This window comes from Crocodylus siamensis, chromosome 15 (assembly GCF_052110815.1).
Source record: "Crocodylus siamensis isolate JL-2025a chromosome 15, ASM5211081v1, whole genome shotgun sequence".
In the NCBI taxonomy this organism is placed as follows: domain Eukaryota; kingdom Metazoa; phylum Chordata; order Crocodylia; family Crocodylidae; genus Crocodylus; species Crocodylus siamensis.
Window position 1 is genome coordinate 39,775,062 of NC_143409.1, and position 21,171 is coordinate 39,796,232.

Here is a 21,171-nt window from a genome sequence, read left to right on the forward strand (position 1 = left end):
AGACTTTCAGCTTCTTTGTTTAGCAGAAAAGAGGCTGCCCTATAATGAGTGCCTCATCGCAGACCATGGGGCCAGACAGATTCTGCCCCATGCTGTGGTCCTTTTAGGTTCTGGCTGCTCTGGGACCAGATACACTTCAAGGGGAGAGCAGTGGTAAACGCTGGGGAAGAAGAAGTGGTTCTGGAAAAGAGCAGTACTTGAGGGAGGGGTTGAGGAGGAAACTCAGACTACTGCTTCTTTAAGGACCTGGGATCAGGTGCCTTTTAGAATGGCTGGCAGAGATGTCCCCTCTCTCGTCACCCAGGATATGTGGTGGAACAGGGCTGTAGGTTGCCTCTGTCATCATAGTGAGGGGAAAGCACAGGAAAGGAGGTACAGGCAGTCCTCGACTTACAACGTTTTGAGTTACGAGGTTTCGCACTTACAACGTTTATAAATTGACACCCTGTTCCAACTTTATGACATCAGTTTCAACTTTACAATGCTTGATCTGATGCAAAGCCATGCCACGCCACGCCAAGTTCGCTGTGTTGCTCATCTCCCTGGAGAACATCTGTCCAAACTTCCTTGGACACTTTCTTCAAGAAAGCAGAAAAGACTCCAGAAAAACCTACAGCCAAGACTCCTGAGAAGACTCCAGCCAAGAAGCCTTCAAAAAGTCCAGCTAGGAGCCTTTCAAAAAGTCCAGCAAAGTCAGCTCAGAGAAGTCCTTCCAAATCAATATGATTGCTATTTACAATATAAATCCATTAATGTAGCTATATTACTCATCTATAATTGGTCGAGTTCAAAATTCTGGGGTATTTTTAGTGAAAATAGGGTATCAGGCCTTGGTTCAGGAACCAATACCCCATTTATAACATTGTTTCTTATGAGAAAATTGGTTCCGGGTTATAACGTTTCGACTTAAGATGCAGTTTTCAGGAACCAATTGTGTCGCAAGTCTAAGGACTGCCTGTAGTGGCAGATCCAGGGAGAAGAGGCCTGGTGAAGAGAGTAGTTTCCTGGGGAGATGAAGCAGGGAAGACATGGCACCCTACAAGAGGGCTGCAAAACACTGAATCTGGGAGAGAGCTCATACGCTGGGGAGGCCACTACAGGAGAGGCAGCCCCATGACAGAGAGCGAGGGACATCTATACTGAAAAGAAATGTGAAATGCTAATGTTAGGGTTTTCCTGTATCACCTTGGTGTCCTCTTCCCATTCCATGTGTAGAAGCATAAACTAGTAGCATGTTCTCTCACTGCTTTGCAGCTCCAATGAAGTATCACACCATATTTTCCCTCAGTCTTCACAGTCTCCAAAATCTCCAACAATGAAGCCTAAGGTACCAGCCCTCCCTTGAAAACTGTGACCAAGGCCTGATGCACACTACAAAGTTTGTCTTTTGTTGCCAGCTGAGAAAACCCAGCCTTTCCATCCCCTAAAGTTACCCCCCAATTGACACATGACCTCAGCTGACACACAGCAGCTGGCACCAGGCCAGGGCAGGCACTGTCCAGCTCCACAGCAGTACCCACAGGTATAAGACCTGGGCACCTACCTATGTTGCATCATGGCTTCTGCTGACACAACTTCACACAGCAAGTGTGTAGCACTGGCAAAAACGGCCAGATGTGCGTGTGCCTTAGCCATGTCAGCGTCTTCAGGACAGCAGAAGTGCTGGCAGTGAAACTTTCTACGTGGCCTTGGTGTAGATACAGCCACGCGCACTACCTGCAGTACGTGAATGAGAGAGGACGTGGCCTCTTCAGACCAGAGATCTGGCTAAATGTCTGTTCTAAAATTGAATTTCACGCGTCCAAAGTTCCACGCGAAGCCTGAAAATCAGCCTGAAAATCAGGGCAGGGGCCGATTCATATGGAAACTCCACAGTCTTTTGCATGAGTTTTCACAGCTGGGTCTCTCACAAGGTTCGGTTTTCAAAAGCCTAATCTGGACCGCAGACATCGGACAAAGGAATTAAACGTTCTCCAGCAACGGTAGCACTCGCAGGCCCTCACGAGGTTTGGGGCTGGCAGGTGTCTCCTGACACCCAGAAATGGTGAGGGAACAGATCGCCCCTTGGCCTGGCAACGACACCCACTGCCCAGGCGGATGCAGCCCCACACAAGGAGACCATCCCCCTCCTGTACTGGGAGGGCCTCAGCAGACACGATTAGGGCTGCAGAGTCCGTGAGAGGGCGGCACCCCGAGGGAGCGTGCCCTTTTTGGCAGTCCCGTGATGGCCTGTTATGGCAGGAGACAAAGGGCTGCCAGGCAAGCGGTGTCTCGGGGCTGGGGTCCAGATATGGGGTCTGGCCTGGCTCCACGTCAGAGCTCGTCCGCGGTAGTAAGCAAATCACCTAACCCAGCCTTTCACCAGACGCCCCCTCATTACGCCGCTCGCGGGCTCGGGGGCTGCCTTACAGGCGCGCCGGCTCCACGCCCCGCGCGCCGGGAAAACACCCCCGCAGTCCAGCAAGGGCGCATGCGTGGAACTCACACAGCTCTGAGCCCCTAACATCGCGCGCACCCGAGACCAGCATTTTATTTGGGGCGCATGCGCAAGAGACGAACCGACCAGGGAGGGGCGGAGCCAGCACTCCGGGTTGTCCTTCTTAGTGATGTCAACACTGCCGCAGTGAAGAGGGCGGGCGGCAGGCTGGAGACGTGTGGCTCCAGTAGCTCGCCGTGATCGTATAGTGGTTAGTACTCTGCGTTGTGGCCGCAGCAACCTCGGTTCGAATCCGAGTCACGGCATCGCCTTGCAAGCGGTGGCACGGCAGGGAGCTGAGCTTTTTAGTTCGCTGCAGGCCTTTTTGTCCCTTTAGAAGGCACATGGTGCACAGCTCCTCGCCGCGGGCACCGGGCACTGGCATTTCAGTCTTGAGGAAGGGACCCATGTGAATCCCTCCAGCCTTCGGGGGGGACAACTGTTTTCCACCAGCCTCCCAGATCCAGCCCTCGGTTGGTCTAATAAAAGATATCACAAAGAACCTTGTCTGCTGATTTAAACAGACTAATTCCAACCCCTGCTGGGAGCAGGGAAGGGGGGCACTGAAGTTAAGGATCCTACCAGGAGGGACATGAGCTGTCACCCTGCCCAGGGGCAGGCCCATCTGGGTGCATCCAGAGGCAGACCTGCAAGGTCCTACTTTCCAACATGAGGATGCCAGGGGGCTGGGTGCCCCCCGGGTTGGGCAGCAGTACTGTGGGGTCCTGGGTTGCCATCTGGATGAGCACCTGCCTCCACTTGAGCCCTGTGACCCAGGCCTGCCAGAGGGCAATCAGCCAGGATCCCGACAGCACACGGCACTGCTGCATCACACACAGCATCTGGGGAGATGGGGTGGCAGGCACCGCTGGGAAAGAAACAAGGGCTGTAAATCCCTGAGCCCCCCACTCCTCCCTGCCTCATGTCCCAGCTCCCCTGTACCCCAACCTCAGCCCATTGCTGCCTCATACCCCATTCTTCCCCAATACATGACCCTTCAATTTGTACAAGCCTCCCAGAAGCCCTTGCTCACTTTTCTCTCGCACTTCTTTTTCAGGGGAAATGTGGAAGGGTTTTGTCCACGTGTCCAAATGGGACGTCCATTTTTCACATGGCTCTAGCAGTGCCTAGTAGTGCCAACTACCTCCACTGCCTGGTTTTCATCCCTCCCTCAGGACAAGGCTCCCTTTGGGACCAGGTCCAGAAAGAAGCAATTACTGCACAATGAAGCTCCTGCAACAAATGGCAGGGAGCTGGGGACTATTTGATGCCCGCTGAAGCCGCTGGGATCTGTGAGTCGCCCGCAGTCAGCGGCCGTGTTGTCAGTGTCCTCCGGGTCCCACGTGGGGGCCCAGAAACGGTCCAATGTTGCACCCCAACTGGGCAGGTCCCGGCTGGTCGTCCTCATCATCGCACGACGGCATCCAGCGTTGGCGACCAGCACCACAGTGACATCAACTAAAACAGTCTGGATCCCAGGCCATGCCCTGCAAGTGCTGGGCACATGCTGAGACAGCAGGTCCTGGGTTGTTCCGTGGATGCCAATGGAAATGCTCCCTCTCAGAGGAAAGCACATAGCTGTGTGGTACAGGAGGGCCACACAGATCTGGACAGAGACCTTGGCCCTGGTGCATCAGTGGCACTGTGCAGCTGGGAAGCTCCTGAGGAGCTGAAGACAGACATGGCAGGAGATCATCCCACGCTGGGGTATCTGGTAGCCCCTGGCTGGTACGGCCTGGCCATCTGAGCACTTGGCCATGACTTACTGCTGCAGCATTCAGCTCCATGAAGTGCAGTCCTGCAGGCTCCCTTCTGTCACGATGACTGGCAAGCCAGGTACCAGGAGCCACCCAACTCCCATGGCTTTCTCCTCTGACTTGGCCCAACCCCACAAGGAAAGCACAGCACCTTCTGTGTCATGGCCCTGCAGACAGTACAAGCCCCTTCCCATTGACCCTACAACAGGTCCCAGCCCCATGCCCTGCCAGACTCCTTCCTAGCCTCTGGACTCAGAGCCAGTTGCCCATTGAACAGGTGGCCTGTATACCAAGCAACCAACAGGCCTCAGCCAGTCCCCAACATCCCTGCCTGCCTCTCTTTAGGTCCCCTGCCCTTGGACTGTGGCCTGACAAATGGGTGCCCCTCATGTCACTTGTGTGCCTCTGATGTTTTAGCTATCTCGGGGCCAGTGAATCCTGGGATCTGGGACCCCACAGCATCCACAGTGAGGGCATACCATGTATGGCAGCCCAACCAGCAGGCAGGGGTGAGGGGTCCAGTGCAGGTCCCCAGGCAGCAAGGAATGCCAGGGGCTTGTCACATGCAGAGTCAGGCACAGCTGGACATCCAGGTAACCTGCAAGTGTCTCCCTGGCATATCAACTGTGACAGAGCCACAAGCTTCACCCTGTGGCTATGAGGTCCCATGCACCTACGGGGACCTATCTCTGGATTTATCTTGTGAATCATGTTTGCACACCTTACAGTGCAAACATTGCATGCACCCCACAGTGCCTTTGAATGGATTTCAAGGCACCCTAGGGAGCTGCAGCACCCTGCTTGAGAATTGCTGCCATATCCTATAGGACTGCCAGCTCTGGTTTAACCTTCCCTTTAGCTCACCCTATTCACTACTCCATATAAATGTATAGGTAGGAGGCAGCCTCTGGGGGCCAAGGTGAACCTTTTGGGGTGGACAGAAATTTGTTATTTTTTATGAGCATGGTTGGACTATTATTGTAGTCATGATGGTCCAGGCAATGTATGGGACAAGGATTTTCTTGTGATATTTTTTATTAGATCAACAGGATACTTGGGAAAGATGATGGACAAGCTTTCAGGTACAAAGATCTGAAGAAAGGAACTTTTTTCTCAAAAGCTTCTCCAACATCTCTCCCAACTATCCCCTTGGTCCAATAAAGGATATCACAATGCCCCACCATCCCACCCCCGTCTGGTGTTATGTTTATTACTCATTTTAGGACATCCCTCTAGTGACTAAGTTAGGCCATTACAAGCATGGCTTTTTTTACAATGCTAATACATTCTCAAATGTTGGCATTTCCATAGAAAAGGACTCAGTGTACAAACTCCAAGGTCTCTGAGGGGTTTCCTTCCTTTCTTCCTTCCCAGTACTTATATGGGAACAGCTCATTTGCATAGTGAAGCCAACAGCTCCAAGGGCAGGTGAAATGGTTTGAACTAAAGGTTAATTTGCAGAAATTAAAGACAAAACAGTTTGGATTAAATCTGTAAGGCTGACGTAATCAAACTGGGAACACTGGCCCATTTTTTTCATCATAGTTTAATCTTCATTAGGTTGAAACACACCATTCACAACTGAACTCTAAAAGTAGGCTCTAAACTAATCCTAACCTCACCCCTCCCCTAATCTAAATCTGAGGACTAAGGAAACAGAGCAGCCCAGGACATTAAGCTCCTTGAGTGATTGTTATTTCCAACAGATTGCCCTAGTACTCATCACAAGAAAGGGACTCCTTATTTGAGATCCAAGGGACACACAGGAAGTGGCACAAGAAGTTGGACAACTCGGCACTAGTGACTGTGGAGGAAGAGAGTGAAAATATTCCAGGAGCTCTGATGAAAGGGCTAAGGTAAAAAACAAAGGCATTAAAATACTTGTCCTTCTGCAGGGTGGGTAAGTCTGCACAACTCAATGCTGGCATCAGGAGCCAGAGAAACGGGCAGGCTAAATGCCCCCAGCTGTCCCTGCTTCCCAAAGGGGCAGGGCTGCCAGTGGTCTAACTGCCTACAGCTGGCCCTAGTAGCCTGCAGGGGTGCAGCTGCCTGCTTACCAGGACCAGCCCTATCAGGACCCACCAGGCTGCCTAACAGAGAGCTGTGACTTTGTCTAGCCTTGGGCTTGTAGTGTCTTGTTCCTGGTATTTGCCTGTTTAGTGCCCTAGGTCCTGTTTGTTAGATCCTAGTGTTCTGTTCCCTGGTCCTAGTTTCTGCCTACATCGTGGTCCCCCATAGACCATGAACTCCTGACCCGCCTGCTGCTGATCTGACCTGGTTGGGACACTTGTTTTCTGACCTTGTCTGTTCCTGATCCCCTGGTTGTGATTCTCTAGGTTCAAGTACATTGTTGGCACAGGCAATGGCATGAATCCAGGAGAGGTGCACCTTGCCCCATCCCTGCACAAATGCCTGAATAAGCCAGGGAGCAGAAGGAGAAAGGGCAAAGGGCTCCTTGGCCAAAGATGCATGAGGAAAATGGAAGTGCTAGACACAGTAGCACCAGCTAAGGCAAGGAAATCAGGAGCAGTACAGAGCTGAAGCCATGCAGACTGTCCTGCACATCAGGGAACCTACAAGAGAATCTGAGGTCCCCTTGGATTTTTAGGGGCAAGTGAGCAGGATATGGATGGTAGTTTCATAGTTTCATAGTAGCTAGAGTCGGAAGGGACCTAGGTAGATCATCTAGTCCGACCCCCTGCCTTGGCAGGAAAGAGCACCGGGGTCAGATGACCCCGGCAAGGTGCTCATCTAACTTCCTTTTAAAAATCCCCGGGCTAGGAGCCTGCACCACTTCCCCTGGAAGCTGGTTCCAGGCCCTAGCCACCCTGACTGTGAAGTAGCGCCTCCTAATATCTAATCTAAACCTACCCTCCGCCAGCTTGTGACCGTTATTCCTGGTCACTCCTGGCAGCACACGGGGGAACAGGGACTCCCCCAATACCTGCTGATCCCCCCTGACCAGTTTGTAGCAGGCCACAAGGTCCCCCCTTAACCTTCTCTTGTGGAGGCTAAACAGGTTCAGGTCCCGTAGCCTCTCCTCATAAGGCCTGCCCTGCTGACCCCTGATCATATGAGTGGCCCTCCTCTGGACTCTTTCCATATCGTCCACGTCCCTCTTGAAGTGTGGCGCCCAGAACTGGACGCAGTACTCCAGCTGCGGCCTGACCAGTGCCGCATAGACGGGGAGGATCACCTCCCTGGACCTGCTCGAGATGCATCTGTGGATGCATATGACAGGGTACGGTTGGCCTTCTTGACTGCCTCCCCACACTGCCGGCCCATGTTCATCGTGGAGTCAATGACGACTCCAAGATCCTTTTCCGTCTCCGTGCTGGCAAGAGGGGAGTTCCCCAACCTGTAAGTGTGGTGCCGGTTCTTCCTCCCCATGTGCAACACCTTGCACTTATCAGTGTTAAACCCCATCCTATTCTCATCCGCCCACCATTGCAACCTGTCAAGGTCAGCTTGCAGCCTATTGCACCCTTCTAGTGCACCCACATCCCCCCACATCTTAGTGTCATCAGCAAACTTGAACAGGGTGCTTTCTACCCCCTCATCCAAGTCACTGATGAAGATGTTGAACAGTGCGGGGCCGAGGACCGAGCCCTGCGGAACCCCACTGCCCACGTCCTTCCAGGTCGAGAAGAACCCATCCACTACCACCCTCTGGGTGCGGCCCTCCAACCAGTTAGCAACCCATTTGACTGTGTGGGCATCGACACCACAGTCTCCCAGCTTTTTGATGAGGACAGGGTGAGAGACAGTGTCGAAAGCCTTCCGGAAGTCCAGAAAGACTACATCCACAGCAACCCCTGCGTCTAATGATTTGGTGACCTGATCGTAAAAGGCCACCAGGTTGGTCTGACAAGACCTGCCACTGATGAACCCATGTTGGTTGCCCCTGAGCATGCATTCCCCTGCAAGGCCCTCCTGGATGTGTGCCAGGATAATTTTTTCAAAGAGCTTACCCGGGATTGAGGTAAGACTAACTGGCCTGTAATTTCCCGGGTCCTCTTTTTTTCCCTTTTTGAAGATAGGGACCACATTGGCCCTCTTCCAGTCCTCCGGCACCTCACCAGAGCACCACGAGTGCTCATAGAGCCGCGCCAGGGGTCCCGCAATGACCTCGGCCAGTTCCTGTAGAGCCCTAGGGTGAAGATCGTCCGGACCAGCGGACTTGAACACGTCCAGCCTCTCCAGAAGTACCCTAACTAACTCCTCGCTAACCCCTGGCCCAGGCGTGTCTCTCCCGGGACCCGAGGGGGGCCCAGCAGGGAGGTGGCTGAACTGGTCCCTACTTAGGAAGACAGAGGCAAAGAAATCGTTAAATATGTTAGCTTTGTCATCTGGCATGACGACTAAGTTGCCCATCGTGTCCTGCAGGGGCCCCACATTACCCGGGACCCTCTTTTTACCCCCTATGTATTTGAAGAAGGACTTCTTATTGTCCTTAATCCGGGAAGCTAGTCCTATCTCCATCTCTGCCTTGGCCTTCCTGACTGCCCCCCTACATCCTCGGGTGACTGTAACATAGTCCTTCTTGGTGATGACCCCATCCCTCCATTGGGTGTATGCCTCCCTTTTAGCAAGGAGACATTCCCGGATGCTCCTAGTGAGCCATGGGGGTTTATGTGCCCTCCTGCTCCCTTTGACCCTTGTTGGGATTACCTCCCTTTGGGCATGGAGGATCGTCTCCTTAAGGAGCAACCACTCACCTTAGACATCTGGCTCCCTTCCCCTCTGGGTCCTCAGCGCTTCCCCAACGATCCTCCTTAGCTTGTTGAAGTCAGCCCTCCTAAAGTCTAGGGCTGTTGCCTTGCTGCAGCCCTTTGCCACCTTACGCTGGATGGTGAATTCCAGCAAGCGATGATCACTGTCTCCCAGGTGGCCCATCACCCGCAGCCCCCTCACCAGGTCGTCACCCGTGGCCAGCACCAGGTCCAACAAGGCGTCTCCCCTGGTGGGGCTGTGCACCTCCTGGGTTAGATGGAGGTCCTGCACTCTGGCTAAGAACCGACGTGAGCGGTCAGACTTGGCTGACTGCTCTTCCCAGCAGATGTCTGGGAAGTTCAGGTCCCCCATTATGACCACATCCTTAGCCCTCACTGCCTCTGTGAGCTGACCTAAGAATTCCTGGTCGAGCTCTTCTCCCTGGTTGGGAGGTCTATAGTAGACTCCCACCGTTAAGTCTCTATCCCCTGGACTGCCTTTTACTCTAACCCAGAGCACCTCAGAGTGCCCCCCCTCTACCCCCTTGCTAATTGACGAGGAAGTATATTCCTCCTTGATGTAGAGTGCTACTCCTCCACCTTTCCTTCCTATCCTGTCCCTCCTGTATAGCCTATAGCCCTTGACACTCACCGCCCAGTCATGCGATGAGTCCCACCACGTTTCTGTGATCCCCACTATGGGGACTCTAGCTGGTTTGGGTGCTGTGGAAGATATGTAACCTGGATCTACATTGAACACCTTCAGGAGTCAATTGGATGCTTATCTTGCTGGGATCCTATGACCCCAGCTGACTTCCTGCCCTTTGGGCAGGGGGCTGGACTCGATGATCTCCCGAGGTCCCTTCCAGCCCTTATGTCTATGAAATCTATGAAATAAAAACAGGCTTTGGCAGAGACAAGGAACTAGAAAAAAAAGACACCAGTCTCAGGCTCAAACAAAGTGATGAGCTGCTGGTAAAATGAGAGATTCCCCCTGAAGTCCACTCCTACACTGGAAGACTTTGGACAACTATAACAGATGCCCTCACTGACCATACCCTGATGTACCTTGACCAGCTGAAGGAAGCGAGAAAAAAAAAAAATGAGCACCAGCTGAGCATTGCAAAGCTGTTTCCTTTTGCAGAATTTAATGTGAGCCCAGTGTTTATTTTTAAACTATTCATGAGGGTATTTTTTAAAATCACAGTTATGAAAAAACCATATATACATCGTTCAGTGACTGCTCCAATAACTGTTCTGAATATAAATTGATTCAAGCATTAAGAAAGCATCATGACAAGTGTAAATGAGGTTGGCATTTTTTTGTAGTGGGGGGGATGGGGAAAGAAAACATTTCATTATACAGACTGCTTTTGGCTGGCAGAATAGTGCCCATCAGTACACTTCACTTAATCTCCAAGCACATCACCATGAAAGCGAGTAGTGAGCCTGCCACCTTACGCACTGCCTTTGCTCCCTCAGCCACTCCTTTAAATACAGAAAACAGCCCATTGTACCAGCCAAATAAGCCAGCAAACAGAAGCCTTTAGGCCTTCTCTTGGCAGTACAAGGGGCCCCTTTTGCTTTGGCTTAGTACAGTAGCATGGCCCCTTCCTGATCAGCGATAGCAAACTTATTTGGGTTCCCATTTGCCTCCTTCCTGCAAATTGCTCCTTCACCCAGTTTACTTCCCTTTGCTCTCTCTTTTGGGGTTTCAAGCTCCTAGTGGAATATTCCCTCATTACCTAAAGCTGGGCTTCTTCAGTAGGGCTTCCTGTTCCCTCTTAAAGCGTCCTGATACACCTTATGACAGTGGATGAAAAAGACCGTCTCCAGTGGGTTATGGAATACAGAAAGATCCCACACAATTTACTGATTCATTTGATGCGCCCAGCTGGGGGAGTATTTGGTTGATTGCATGATTTCACAATGAATGCACACTTAATTCATATACGACACAATTTTATTTTAAAATTCCTTGCTACGCATATAACACTGCTTAGCTTTAAGAAATCCTTCCCAAACAGTGCTATAAGAATTAGTATTACAAAAACAACTACAATGACAAGTAAAAGTTAAATTGGAATTAATACTATTATTTCTCACGGTATACTTACAATCCTAGAATTCTGAGAAACCAAATCCCCAGATATACTTTCAATCTCTAGTTATGGTTTTAGGGTTGGTCTCAGCTGTGATAGGAACAAGTCCCCTTCCTTTGGTCCCAGTCGGGCGCTCCGCGGCTTCAGTGTGAACAGGAGCTCTTGTTCACGGAGAGGATGGTTCAGGTGATCAGTCTGATCTGGCCTAGACTTGCGATTCTTCCTTCAGTGCTCTGCAAGTGAGATTACCTCCAAATTGGGACTGTAGGTTACAGTTTTTATTGGGTGAGCTGCCATCTTGGGCCCCTCCTACCCAAACCTGTCACTACTCCCAAATTTGGGCTCGGATCTTTTACCCAACAGATTCCTTTCCTGGGTCGTCTTTGGGAAATTTTCCACATCACTGCTGTGACTTCCTGCCAACCCCTTTCCAAAACCTAGGGGCTTTTGATCTCTCAGAAAGTTTGCCCAAGGGTCGCTTTTAGGTTAACTTTGTTTTAAAGGCCTCTAGAGATAAAATTCAAAACCCAAGACATTCAGCACGTTCGCTGAAACAAGCAATGGCCTATATAAGAAGATAAACCTTGCCTTTTTTTCTAAACTGGCTAATGGGTATTTATTACAAGCATTCAAACTATTACATTCAATATGACAGAGACCTACGTGACAGCATTTGCTTGTATTACATTCATAGAGCCTGGGAAACATCTCTGTCAGGGATCCTCAGAGGTCATAGGGCAGATTTTGCCTTGGATCCAACTTACCTAAGCAGCAAAACAAAGAGTGTACTGTAATGGTTAACATGACATGGTAGTGTAGATCTGCAGGGGAAACAGAAGGCTCCAGGCTGGGCCACGTGAGGTTGAATATAGTTCTTAGTGATCTGGAAAGGAAGGCGAGCTGCATGGAAGAAAATTGATGCAGATGATATAAAGTCATTTAGAGAGTCTCTTTTGCGGGGAGAAGAGGGTAGACCATGAATGTTTTTGCTGAAACCTGTCATTTTTGAGAATCCCCGGGTTTGCTTTTTTTTAAACCCCTCCTCAACCCCCCAAAACAGATACCCAGCATTTTAACTGACTTTCATTTTTGAAAATCAAAACATTTCCAGGATGAGCTTTTTGTGGAAGATCTAAAAAAAGAAAAATTAAATCTGGAGGAAATGTGGATGAAAACGGTATTTTTTAGATTCCTCTCCCTCGTGTTTTCCATTCAGTCATGAGCAGAGGCAGGAGGGGGTGGGGGCCAGGTTATGGCCATGCTTGCCCTAGTGGGGCAGATGCACACACAATTTGGATGCATTCTTTGGCTTCTAACCTCTCTGAAAGTGAAGTCAGTGTGTTTCTTACCACTTTCTCTTCCCCTCTGGTTATTGTGGTGAATCCTTACACACTTCTGTCCCCAAAGGGTCCAGGGAGGGTCAGAGCTTCAGCACCGGGCATGGAACAACCCCAAGAAAGACAGAGACATTCCCTCCCCATTCTTGCACGCTCTATCATCCCCAGCTGTCCAGCCACAGGAGTCTTCCCACCAGATGTCACCCAGGACCTGGTTTTCACCCCCACTGCCCCTCTGCTGCCTTTGTTCCTTTGCAGATCCTGCCATCTCTGCACCAGGCAGACAGAGGAATGCTATCAAGCAGAACATTTAACCTTGTTATGTTCAGCCACTAAACCCACGCAGTGAAGACATGTAGCTCCTTGGCTGGTTTGATGTTTCAGCCGCACATCACTAGTGGGTGTCATCAAGCTAATGCATCCAGCGTCATGTGGCTCTCGGCTTCGGAGATGGGCCCATCACTTTGACTGATTACCTTATTACTTCTCATCTTGCTGCTGATTTCACTGTTACTGGAAATCATCCAGCCAGGAACCCATCATCTTCTCTCCCTCCTCCCATCCTTCGAGGATCAGCAAGATGGCTTATTGGGGAGGAAAGGGGAGGCTCCTTCATTACCAGGAGGCAGCTGGTAACTAGCTTCCTATGTGAGCAATGCAACCAAATAAACATCCAATCAGCAGATTCATTTAATTAAGGCAGGACTTTTAACAGGTACTCAGTGCTGGCCTGACTCAGCTCATATGGACAGCAATGAAGATAGAGTGGAGCAAGCCAATGCTCTGTGTTCCTAGTTAGGGCCTATTTAATTTGAGGGATTATCTGCTGACAGAGGTGACTAAATCCCTGGTAAACTTCCTGAGCCAGGTGGTGATGCCCTCAAGTATGCTGCACAGTTTTGTGCAGGCTGCTTCTCATACCAGAAGCAGTGTAGCAATGTCCAGGCAATGCTATGGGTGGGATAATTAGCTTGGACTTTAGGGGCAGGCTAATTGGCCTATCCCCCCCACCCTTTGAATCACTGGAAATATAGGCACCAAACCAGACTGGAGAGTTTTGTGATGTCCTTGAGGAGTGGGGACTTATAGAGGAATCATTTCTAGGATTACCAGGCCTGACAAAAGGAGCAACCTGTTGATTACTTCAGCTACCTCAGTGGCGCTGTCAGGTTACATAGGTATCCCATCGAGGTAGGAGGATGTTACTGTGGAGGGGACAGGATCTGGAGCCTTTCGCTGAGAGGGCTCTGACTGGGATCTGGCCTGAGGCATGAGGTCACTTCTGGTGCCTGATCAAGGGGATGTAGAAGCCTTGGTCTGAGTTCAGTTGCTGATGGGTAAATTATCTTAATTAAAACCCATTAAGCTCCCTATTTACACAAGCATTGCTGTCTGTGCTGATCTGAGCCATGAGGCCTACTGCCTTGGGAGGCTGGCTGCATCCAGCTAGTGACATCAGCACAAGAAACATGCTGGCCAGGCATGTGGAGGAAGCCTGAAGCTTCCTGTTCCCTGCATGCCATCTGATGTGTAATACAAGGTGCTAATGCCCTGGACACTGAGCGTGGCAGTACTGTTCTGTAAAGGCATGAGACCTGAAGAAAACCACTCTTGTCTGGACCAAACAATGCTTGGTGACGCTGTCAGGGCCAAAGCACATCCACAGGGCAGGAACAAGAACTTCCCCATCCCTCCTTTCTGCGTTCCTCCCCGTGCCAGTGCAGCTAAGGGTGGTAGCCCAGGCAGAGCTGGGACCCAGGGTAGATCAGAGCAAGACTATCTATTTTGTGACACCAGTAACCCCTCAGCTGCCTTCTTAGCTGTTCCTTAGGGAGGAAACACAAGCCTTGGTTTCATAGCTGCCGCTGGCAGTCGTTAATTAACTGTGATTTCATAGCAACCAGGCCAAGCACTGCTCCCCTGTGGCTGCATCCCCTTAGGACCTACGGCTGTCTTCTGCTTAGCGAGTGGAAGTGCTATCGCACAGTGCTGGATACTTGCAGCTGCTCAGCTGATGGTGAAAGGCCCGAGCACTGGGCCTGCAGGATAGGGGGTCTGCCCACTACTGCTGCACACAAGGGACTTGGGCCACCACCAGTGTCACTGTAGTAGTAGGTAGCACGTGCAGCTGGGAGATGCTGGCTGGCCTGCCTTGAGCTTGACTCCAGCTTCCCTCACCCCACCTCCCTCAGTTGCCAGGTTCTGGGCTGGGCTTTTTCACTGTGCCACACAGTAGGGACCAAGTAAGGCCGTCCCAGCTCCCCCCATCCCCTAGTTATCAAACCCCTCAGCCTTTCCCTTGTCCCCTTACAGGTCCTGGTACTCTAGGCCTTGGCACCCCCATATCTTTCTTTCCTGCCCTCAGGCATCTCCACTTCCCTGAGCATCAGCCCCGTGACACCAGAACTCCCTTCCCCTCCTTTCTCGGGGCTCTGCAATGAGCAGGTGCTCTGAGGGCATTTATTTCCCTGGCTGTGCTGGGGGACCCCCTGCTGCCTACTCGAGGCCACATCTGGGAGTGAGATCTCAGCGAGACCCTGGCCAGCACCTGAGCAGGACACCTGAGGAGACTGGGGCTGCAGCTGGGGCCTTGAAACAGTACCTGCCTGCCAGGCCAGGCTGCTGAGGCCTGGGACCTGTTTCCTGTTCCCAGTGCAGTGAGGAAAGACCTTGCCCACTGTTACCTGGGGACTCTATGGGGGAGTGGGCCGATGACCCCATAGGAAAACATGCTGTTAGCTGGCATGTCACCCTGTGGCAACCCCCTCCCCCTTTTTTTCTCCCACGCTGCTATGCAGGGGGCCAGCAATAGCAGGCTGTGCCTCTCGGGAAGGCACAGGGAAGATCCCTCCACCTTCCTGCTGTTCCTGGGGTTCCTTACTAGCTGGGACGTCCCAGGAAAGGGTTAATGTGTGAGACCTCATTCCCACTGTAATCCCAGGAACAGCTCTGTTGTGGAGTCCTACGCGCTGCCATCCCACGGCAGTAATCTGCCACCTGTGACACAGCACCCAGCCGACAGCACAAAGGACTGGGGCAGCCCGAGAGGAGGTGTCCTGCCCGCCCCGGAGCAGCTCTGCCACGTAGCCAGAGAGAAGGGGTCTCAGCTCCTTTAGTTACTCAGGCCTTACACAGTCCTGAGCAGCCATGGGCTTTGCGCCAGCCCCACAATGGCCCAGCAGGCACCCAGGGCAGCGGTGCAAGCACGTGAGCTGCTCCAAAGGTGTCTCTGGAACGGGAAGCTGGCAGCATAACAACAATTTCTGTTATTGGAACGGGCAGACGAGATAAACATTGTGGTGATAAGGGGAAAATAGGCAAACAGTGGAAATGAAAGAACAGGAGAAAGGCAGACATGGAGATAAGCGCCTGCCACCCGGCTGGTGGGATGTGCTGCGGCTTGCAGATGAGGTAGGGGAAGCCAGGGGACCTGACACACCTGGCTGGAGCCGCAGCATTAACAGAGCCCAGGGATGAGGCCACAGCACAGCTCAATATCAGATGGGCTGCAGCTCTCCAGTCAGATGGAGCAAGCACCCGGCGGGGAAAGTAGTTCCTATTGACATTTTGTAGTAAGGAACCAGAGAGGGGCAGGACACATTTGTCCAAGGGCTTTTATACACACAAACAGCAAGGAGTCGCCGTGCCCCCCTCCCCACTGAGGTCTCTGGTACCTCCTCCCCCCATCTAGATCTAGCTCTTGCTCTCCCATCTCACTGCCATGCTGAGTTGCTCACGTCAGCCAGGACCTGGGTCTGCCACTGGGCTGTGCTCCCATCCCTGTCCAAACTGCACAAGTGGGAGGACCCTGGAAGTGGCACTTCTACCATGCATGTGAGGTGCTGAGGTGCCTTGCAATGAAGGTATTTTGGAGGTCAAAAGCCTAGGCTATTTGAAGACAACCACGCACTGACAGAGGAAATTAGTACCCTCTCCCACCCTAGAGAAATCCCAAGCCCTTAGTAACCCAGGGTTACCATGCTGCAGGCACATGACACAATGCCAGCACTCCCATCAATCCAGCTGGGCCTGTCTTCATGGCATCTGGGCCTGGCTGACATGGGCATTACCTGTAATTGCCCAGAGCAGCCAGTGTCTGGGTTCCACATGAGTATGGCTGGGGGGAGGCCCCGTGCTTGGTGGCTGTCTTGGGTTGCACACTGCCTCACTTCATCTCAGGCCAGGAGGGCTGGTAGCCCAAGTGCTAAAACAGATTTCCAAAGGGGAGTCATAGAAGCAAAGAAAGTTAGGGTTGGAAGGGACTTCAGGAGGTCTTGTCCAACCCCCAACTCAAGGCAGGACCATCTCTAACTAGACCATCCCAGCCAGGGATTTGACAAGCTGGGCCTTAAAAACCTCCAGAGATGGAGATTCCACCAACCTAAGCTGTTCCAGTGCTTCACCGCCCTCCTACTGAGAAAGTTTTTCCTAATACCCGACCTCAACTTCCCTTGCTGCAACTTGAGACCATTGTTCCTTGTTCGGTCATCAGCCCAGAAAGTGATGTGTTCTGTCCCAGGGGCTCTGCTAGGATCCAGGAAATGAGCATTCCCAGCTTGACCTTGTCCCATTGCCTCTACCACAGAGCCACTGCGCAGGCCCCTGTGTTCCCTCTCCCTTGGCTTCATCACTTGCCTGTTTCTCCCTGAGACTTTTAAGCACTGTAGTTTGCATTTGACGTGGTTTTTAAAAGTGCCCTCAGCAGGGGAGTAAGATGCTGGCCAAGTAGAGGGAATGCAGAGGCCCCAAAACACTGCCACGCTGCGGCAGCACCATAAATCTTCGGGCTGGCTTGAAGACAAGCTCAATTAATCACCCTGTGGCTCCCTTGCTGCTCTGGCCCCACTCCCAGCCTCCCAGCGGCATGCTCCCTTGCTTGGGCAGCCATCGATCTCTGTCCCCAGGGGGGAGCCGACAGACCCCAGAGGTCTCTATTAGAGAGACAGGCATGACCGATATCCTGTAAGGCTGAGCAAAAACAAATGGGTTGGCCTATGGCAGCCTAGCAAAAAGCAGGAGTGGGTTGGAGCTCAGGACTGTCCAGATCCAAACATGGCTCCCCAGCCCAGGGTGAGAGGGATTTCCATCTCTCCATAGTGCCCCTCCACTTCTGTAATGCCCTTCCTGGTGACTGGGTGGGTGAGCTGCTTCTGCCTCACATCCCTTTGCTGCCTCAGGCCTGAGAAGTATCTCAGGGCTAATGGCAACCTGAACCCAAGCTGACTTTGGCCAAGGAGCTAGAAGCAAAAGCATCAAGGTTTGTGGAGGCTGGCATGCTTCTGCAGTTTTGCAGGGGGCAGGCTGTAGGCCTGAGGGCCTGACATACTGCTGATTATCCTTTCCCATTTGTGTTGGGGGTAGCCAATCTCTTGTGGCATTTGTGAGAGAGTGTACAGCAGAGGAGATGCCAGTTGGCTCTGCAGAGTAAACTGTGTAAGTAAATGCTTGCAGCTCACCCCAGGCTAAAATCCTAAATTTAAGCCTAGAAGGGAGCATGAGGTCATCCAACTCCTGCAAAGCACAAGTCATAAAACTCCCCCCCCCCCTCCAGAACCCCATACTGAGCTCAAGAACTTGGCTTTGTGTCTGCCAAAGCATCATCCAGAGAGGCATCCAAGCTGGATTGGAGACTCCACCATCTCTCTTGGGAGTGTGTTCCAGGAGTTACACACACATTAGGATGTACAGCCTCTGCATGTCTCATTGCCCTCATTGCTGGTTCAAAGGGCTGGGGCAGGATTAACTGGCCTGTTATCATGACAGCTCATGAAAACACCTCCCCACCATACAGAGTAGCAAGCAGAGGGTCACAGGAATTGAGCAGCTTGCTCATGTTTATACCTAGTTGTTGTCAGAAGCAGTGACTAGCACCTTCCTCCCCATACTGCCCCCTCCAAGCTGGTGCTAAAGCTGGTGTACCAAGCTGCAGAGAGGGAGGGATGAGGCTGCAGGAATGACCTGCCTCAAAGAACAACTCCTAGAGAAAGACAGCTAGAAAATAGGATTGCCATCCTGCTGTTGAAGAAAAAGCTCAGTTCCAGGCAAGAGACCACACAGGCTTCCTTTGAAAGCTTTGACTGGCCCTGTCAAATGCTTTTGTCCTGCCATCTCAAATGAATTTGTGAGCAGACATTTATCACCAGCCTTGCTTTTTGTTGTGCATGAAGGTGACTTCACGGGACAAGAGCTGGTAAGTCACCCAGGCTGCATTCTCTAGGTGGGGTTTTCTGAGCACCATTTTGCTCCTCTTTGGTCAGGATCATGCTGATGAGCATCACCCTTGCATGGTAGCACATCATGTCCCCCAGCTGCCATCCCTGTGCTGGCATCTCAGATCCATCCAGGGCCCTGAGTTAAGGCTCAACACATTGCTGGCTGGGGCAGTTCTGGTACCCAGCTGGCTGATCCAGTGTTAGCATGTGTGGACACCGCTGCTTTGTGATCTGTGTAGCTAATCTAGCATGTTCCACACACGACTGCAGCCTCAGAGTTGATGCTACATTTGACAATTAACTGGACTTCAATCAGTGTCCTGCTTCCACAGTCCAGACACTGTCTTCTCTCGAACCACAGGGTGATAGCCACGCTGCAGGCCTTCCAGAGCCTTGGTATCAGATCCTTGAAGCATCCACATCATCAAAAGTGATCTCTGGGCCAGGACACACCATGCCAGGTGTGTCAAAAACAGGCTCTGCCTCCCTGTGCCAGGCTGCACTGTCATGGCTCATCTCTGAGCAAGTAGGAGTACAGCTTGTTTAAATGTGGCAGCACTAATACCTCTGGGTGCCTGGAGTGGGTCTTAGATGTTAATTCTTGTGCTTATTCACTTAGAAGTGCTGAGCCATGTTCGTTCACTGACAGTCCCCAGGGCTCACAACAGCGGTGGCAAATATCCATCAGTGCACAGAGCTCCGTCTGACTGCAATCCAGCGGCAGATGCTGTCAGATAAGCATAGGATCCAAGGAGCCTGTGGATCCCACTCTCCCTTTGCACAGGGGCCATGGGGCTGCACTCTCCCTGTTTCCTGTACACGGGGAGTTGTGGGGTCGCACACTCCCCATGTCCCTTGAATGGAGGCTGGCAGGGCCGTGTTTTCCCTGCTCCCTTTGTGTTCATAATTTACTGGCAATGAAAAATGCTGCAATGACACAGACCAGCACTGCTGCCATCACGTGGGTCCCAGGGCCCCACCCCTGTATAAGATGGGCCTGAAGCCTGCTCTGCTGCTATGACCATTCATTTTTTGTGTGTCAGTAGTGCCCTGAGGCCAGCTGGGGGTGCTGCTGGGCTGGGTACTGCATCCACTGATCACAGAGGGAGCCTGCCCCAGTCAGGTGCCACAAGTGTCAAGAGTGTCAAGGGCAGCTTCAGCATGTGGCAGATTGGAGATGAGACAGGGCAGCACAGTAGCAGGTAGGGTGGGGAGAAAGGAGCACAAAGCAAAGCATTGAACCAGGCAGAGAGCACAGGGAAGGGAACAGAAAGCAGAGCAGCAGACTGGGCAAAGAAAAAGGATCAAAGTGGTACTGGGGGGGATGCTAATCTGTGGTACCCCTGCCAAAAACGCTGCCCCCCACAAGTTATGAGATCTCCTTTACATAATACTTCCTCCTGTGACTTCATTTCCAGCTGCCAACCAGACTCATCCAGACCCTTGCCCCATCCATATGCCTCTCTCAGCCTCCAACCAAGATGCACTGTCCCTTCCTCAAAGCATGCAAGCCACCTGGCCCTGCAGGGAGTGTGAGTGTAGACATGCATATATGCATGCATATATGGGTATATGAGCATATGACAGTATAATTTTATGTACATGTGTGCGCACATGTGTATGGGTGTGCCTTTGTGATGTGGGGACCCATATGAGCACTGGGATTGACAGAGCACAACCATATTGAACTGTAAGCCCTGTCTTATAGCATTTCTCAACATGTGAATTAACCTTTGGGGTTAATGCCAGGTGTCTGTCCCAGGTTGATTTTTTTATTTTTTGGTGAAAATTTCAGCCAAAACAGTTCAACCTTTTTGGAGAATGAGGGTAGGGGAAAATATGTTGCTTTGCAATGTTAAAAAGATGTTGATGATCTTATTAATGGTAGCGCCAGTGGTGTTTGCGGGAGCTCCCTGCTCACCACTGCTGTGCTCCCACCTCCATGCCCCCCCAGCTGCCAGGAGCACGCGTCGTTCATGTATAAACCAGTTGTTCACATCCTTTTCAGACTCAAGGCAGCCCTGGTTAGACTTCAGACACTCCTTGGAAAATGCCAGCTCTTAGTTTTATCTCTTTTTTTGCCTCACATAATTCCTGGACCATCATGGATACAACATCATTCTAACCCTGCTATCCATATCAGACATAGATTTAGAAGGGAGGACAAAAGATTGAGATTGGCTGGCTAAGAAGTTGGAGAAAGGGAAGAGGTAGGATAGGGAACAGAGGATGGTAAGAGGGAAGGGGACTCAGGGTGCAGGGGAACAATTGGACAAAGATGGACAAAGAGCCTTAGACAAGGATGCAGGGAAGAGGACTGGTACAGGATAAATCCAGGGAGAGATTAGGACTAGGAGTCAGTGGGAGGAAGAGGTTGGGGATGAACCCACTGGAGACCAGGGCAAGGGAAGAGGTAAATCAGATGTGAGGGAAAGACTGGTCCTATCTAGGCAAGGACACTGGGACCAGGTGTCAGGGGGGAGAGATTCAGATGGCATCCCTGAGAAAGAGCCTAGGGAGGCAGGTGATGAGACTGGGATGAGAAGCCCAAAGATCAGACACTGGGACTGGATAG

General features: G+C 51.6%; 1 non-coding gene across 1 annotated transcript; it reads left to right on the top strand.

Annotated features, from left to right (window-relative positions):
- Positions 1–2,670: 2,670 nt before the first annotated feature.
- Positions 2,671–2,742, top strand: TRNAH-GUG (transfer RNA histidin (anticodon GUG)). Its single transcript has one exon. It is a non-coding gene; the product is annotated as a tRNA-His (tRNA).
- Positions 2,743–21,171: the final 18,429 nt, after the last annotated feature.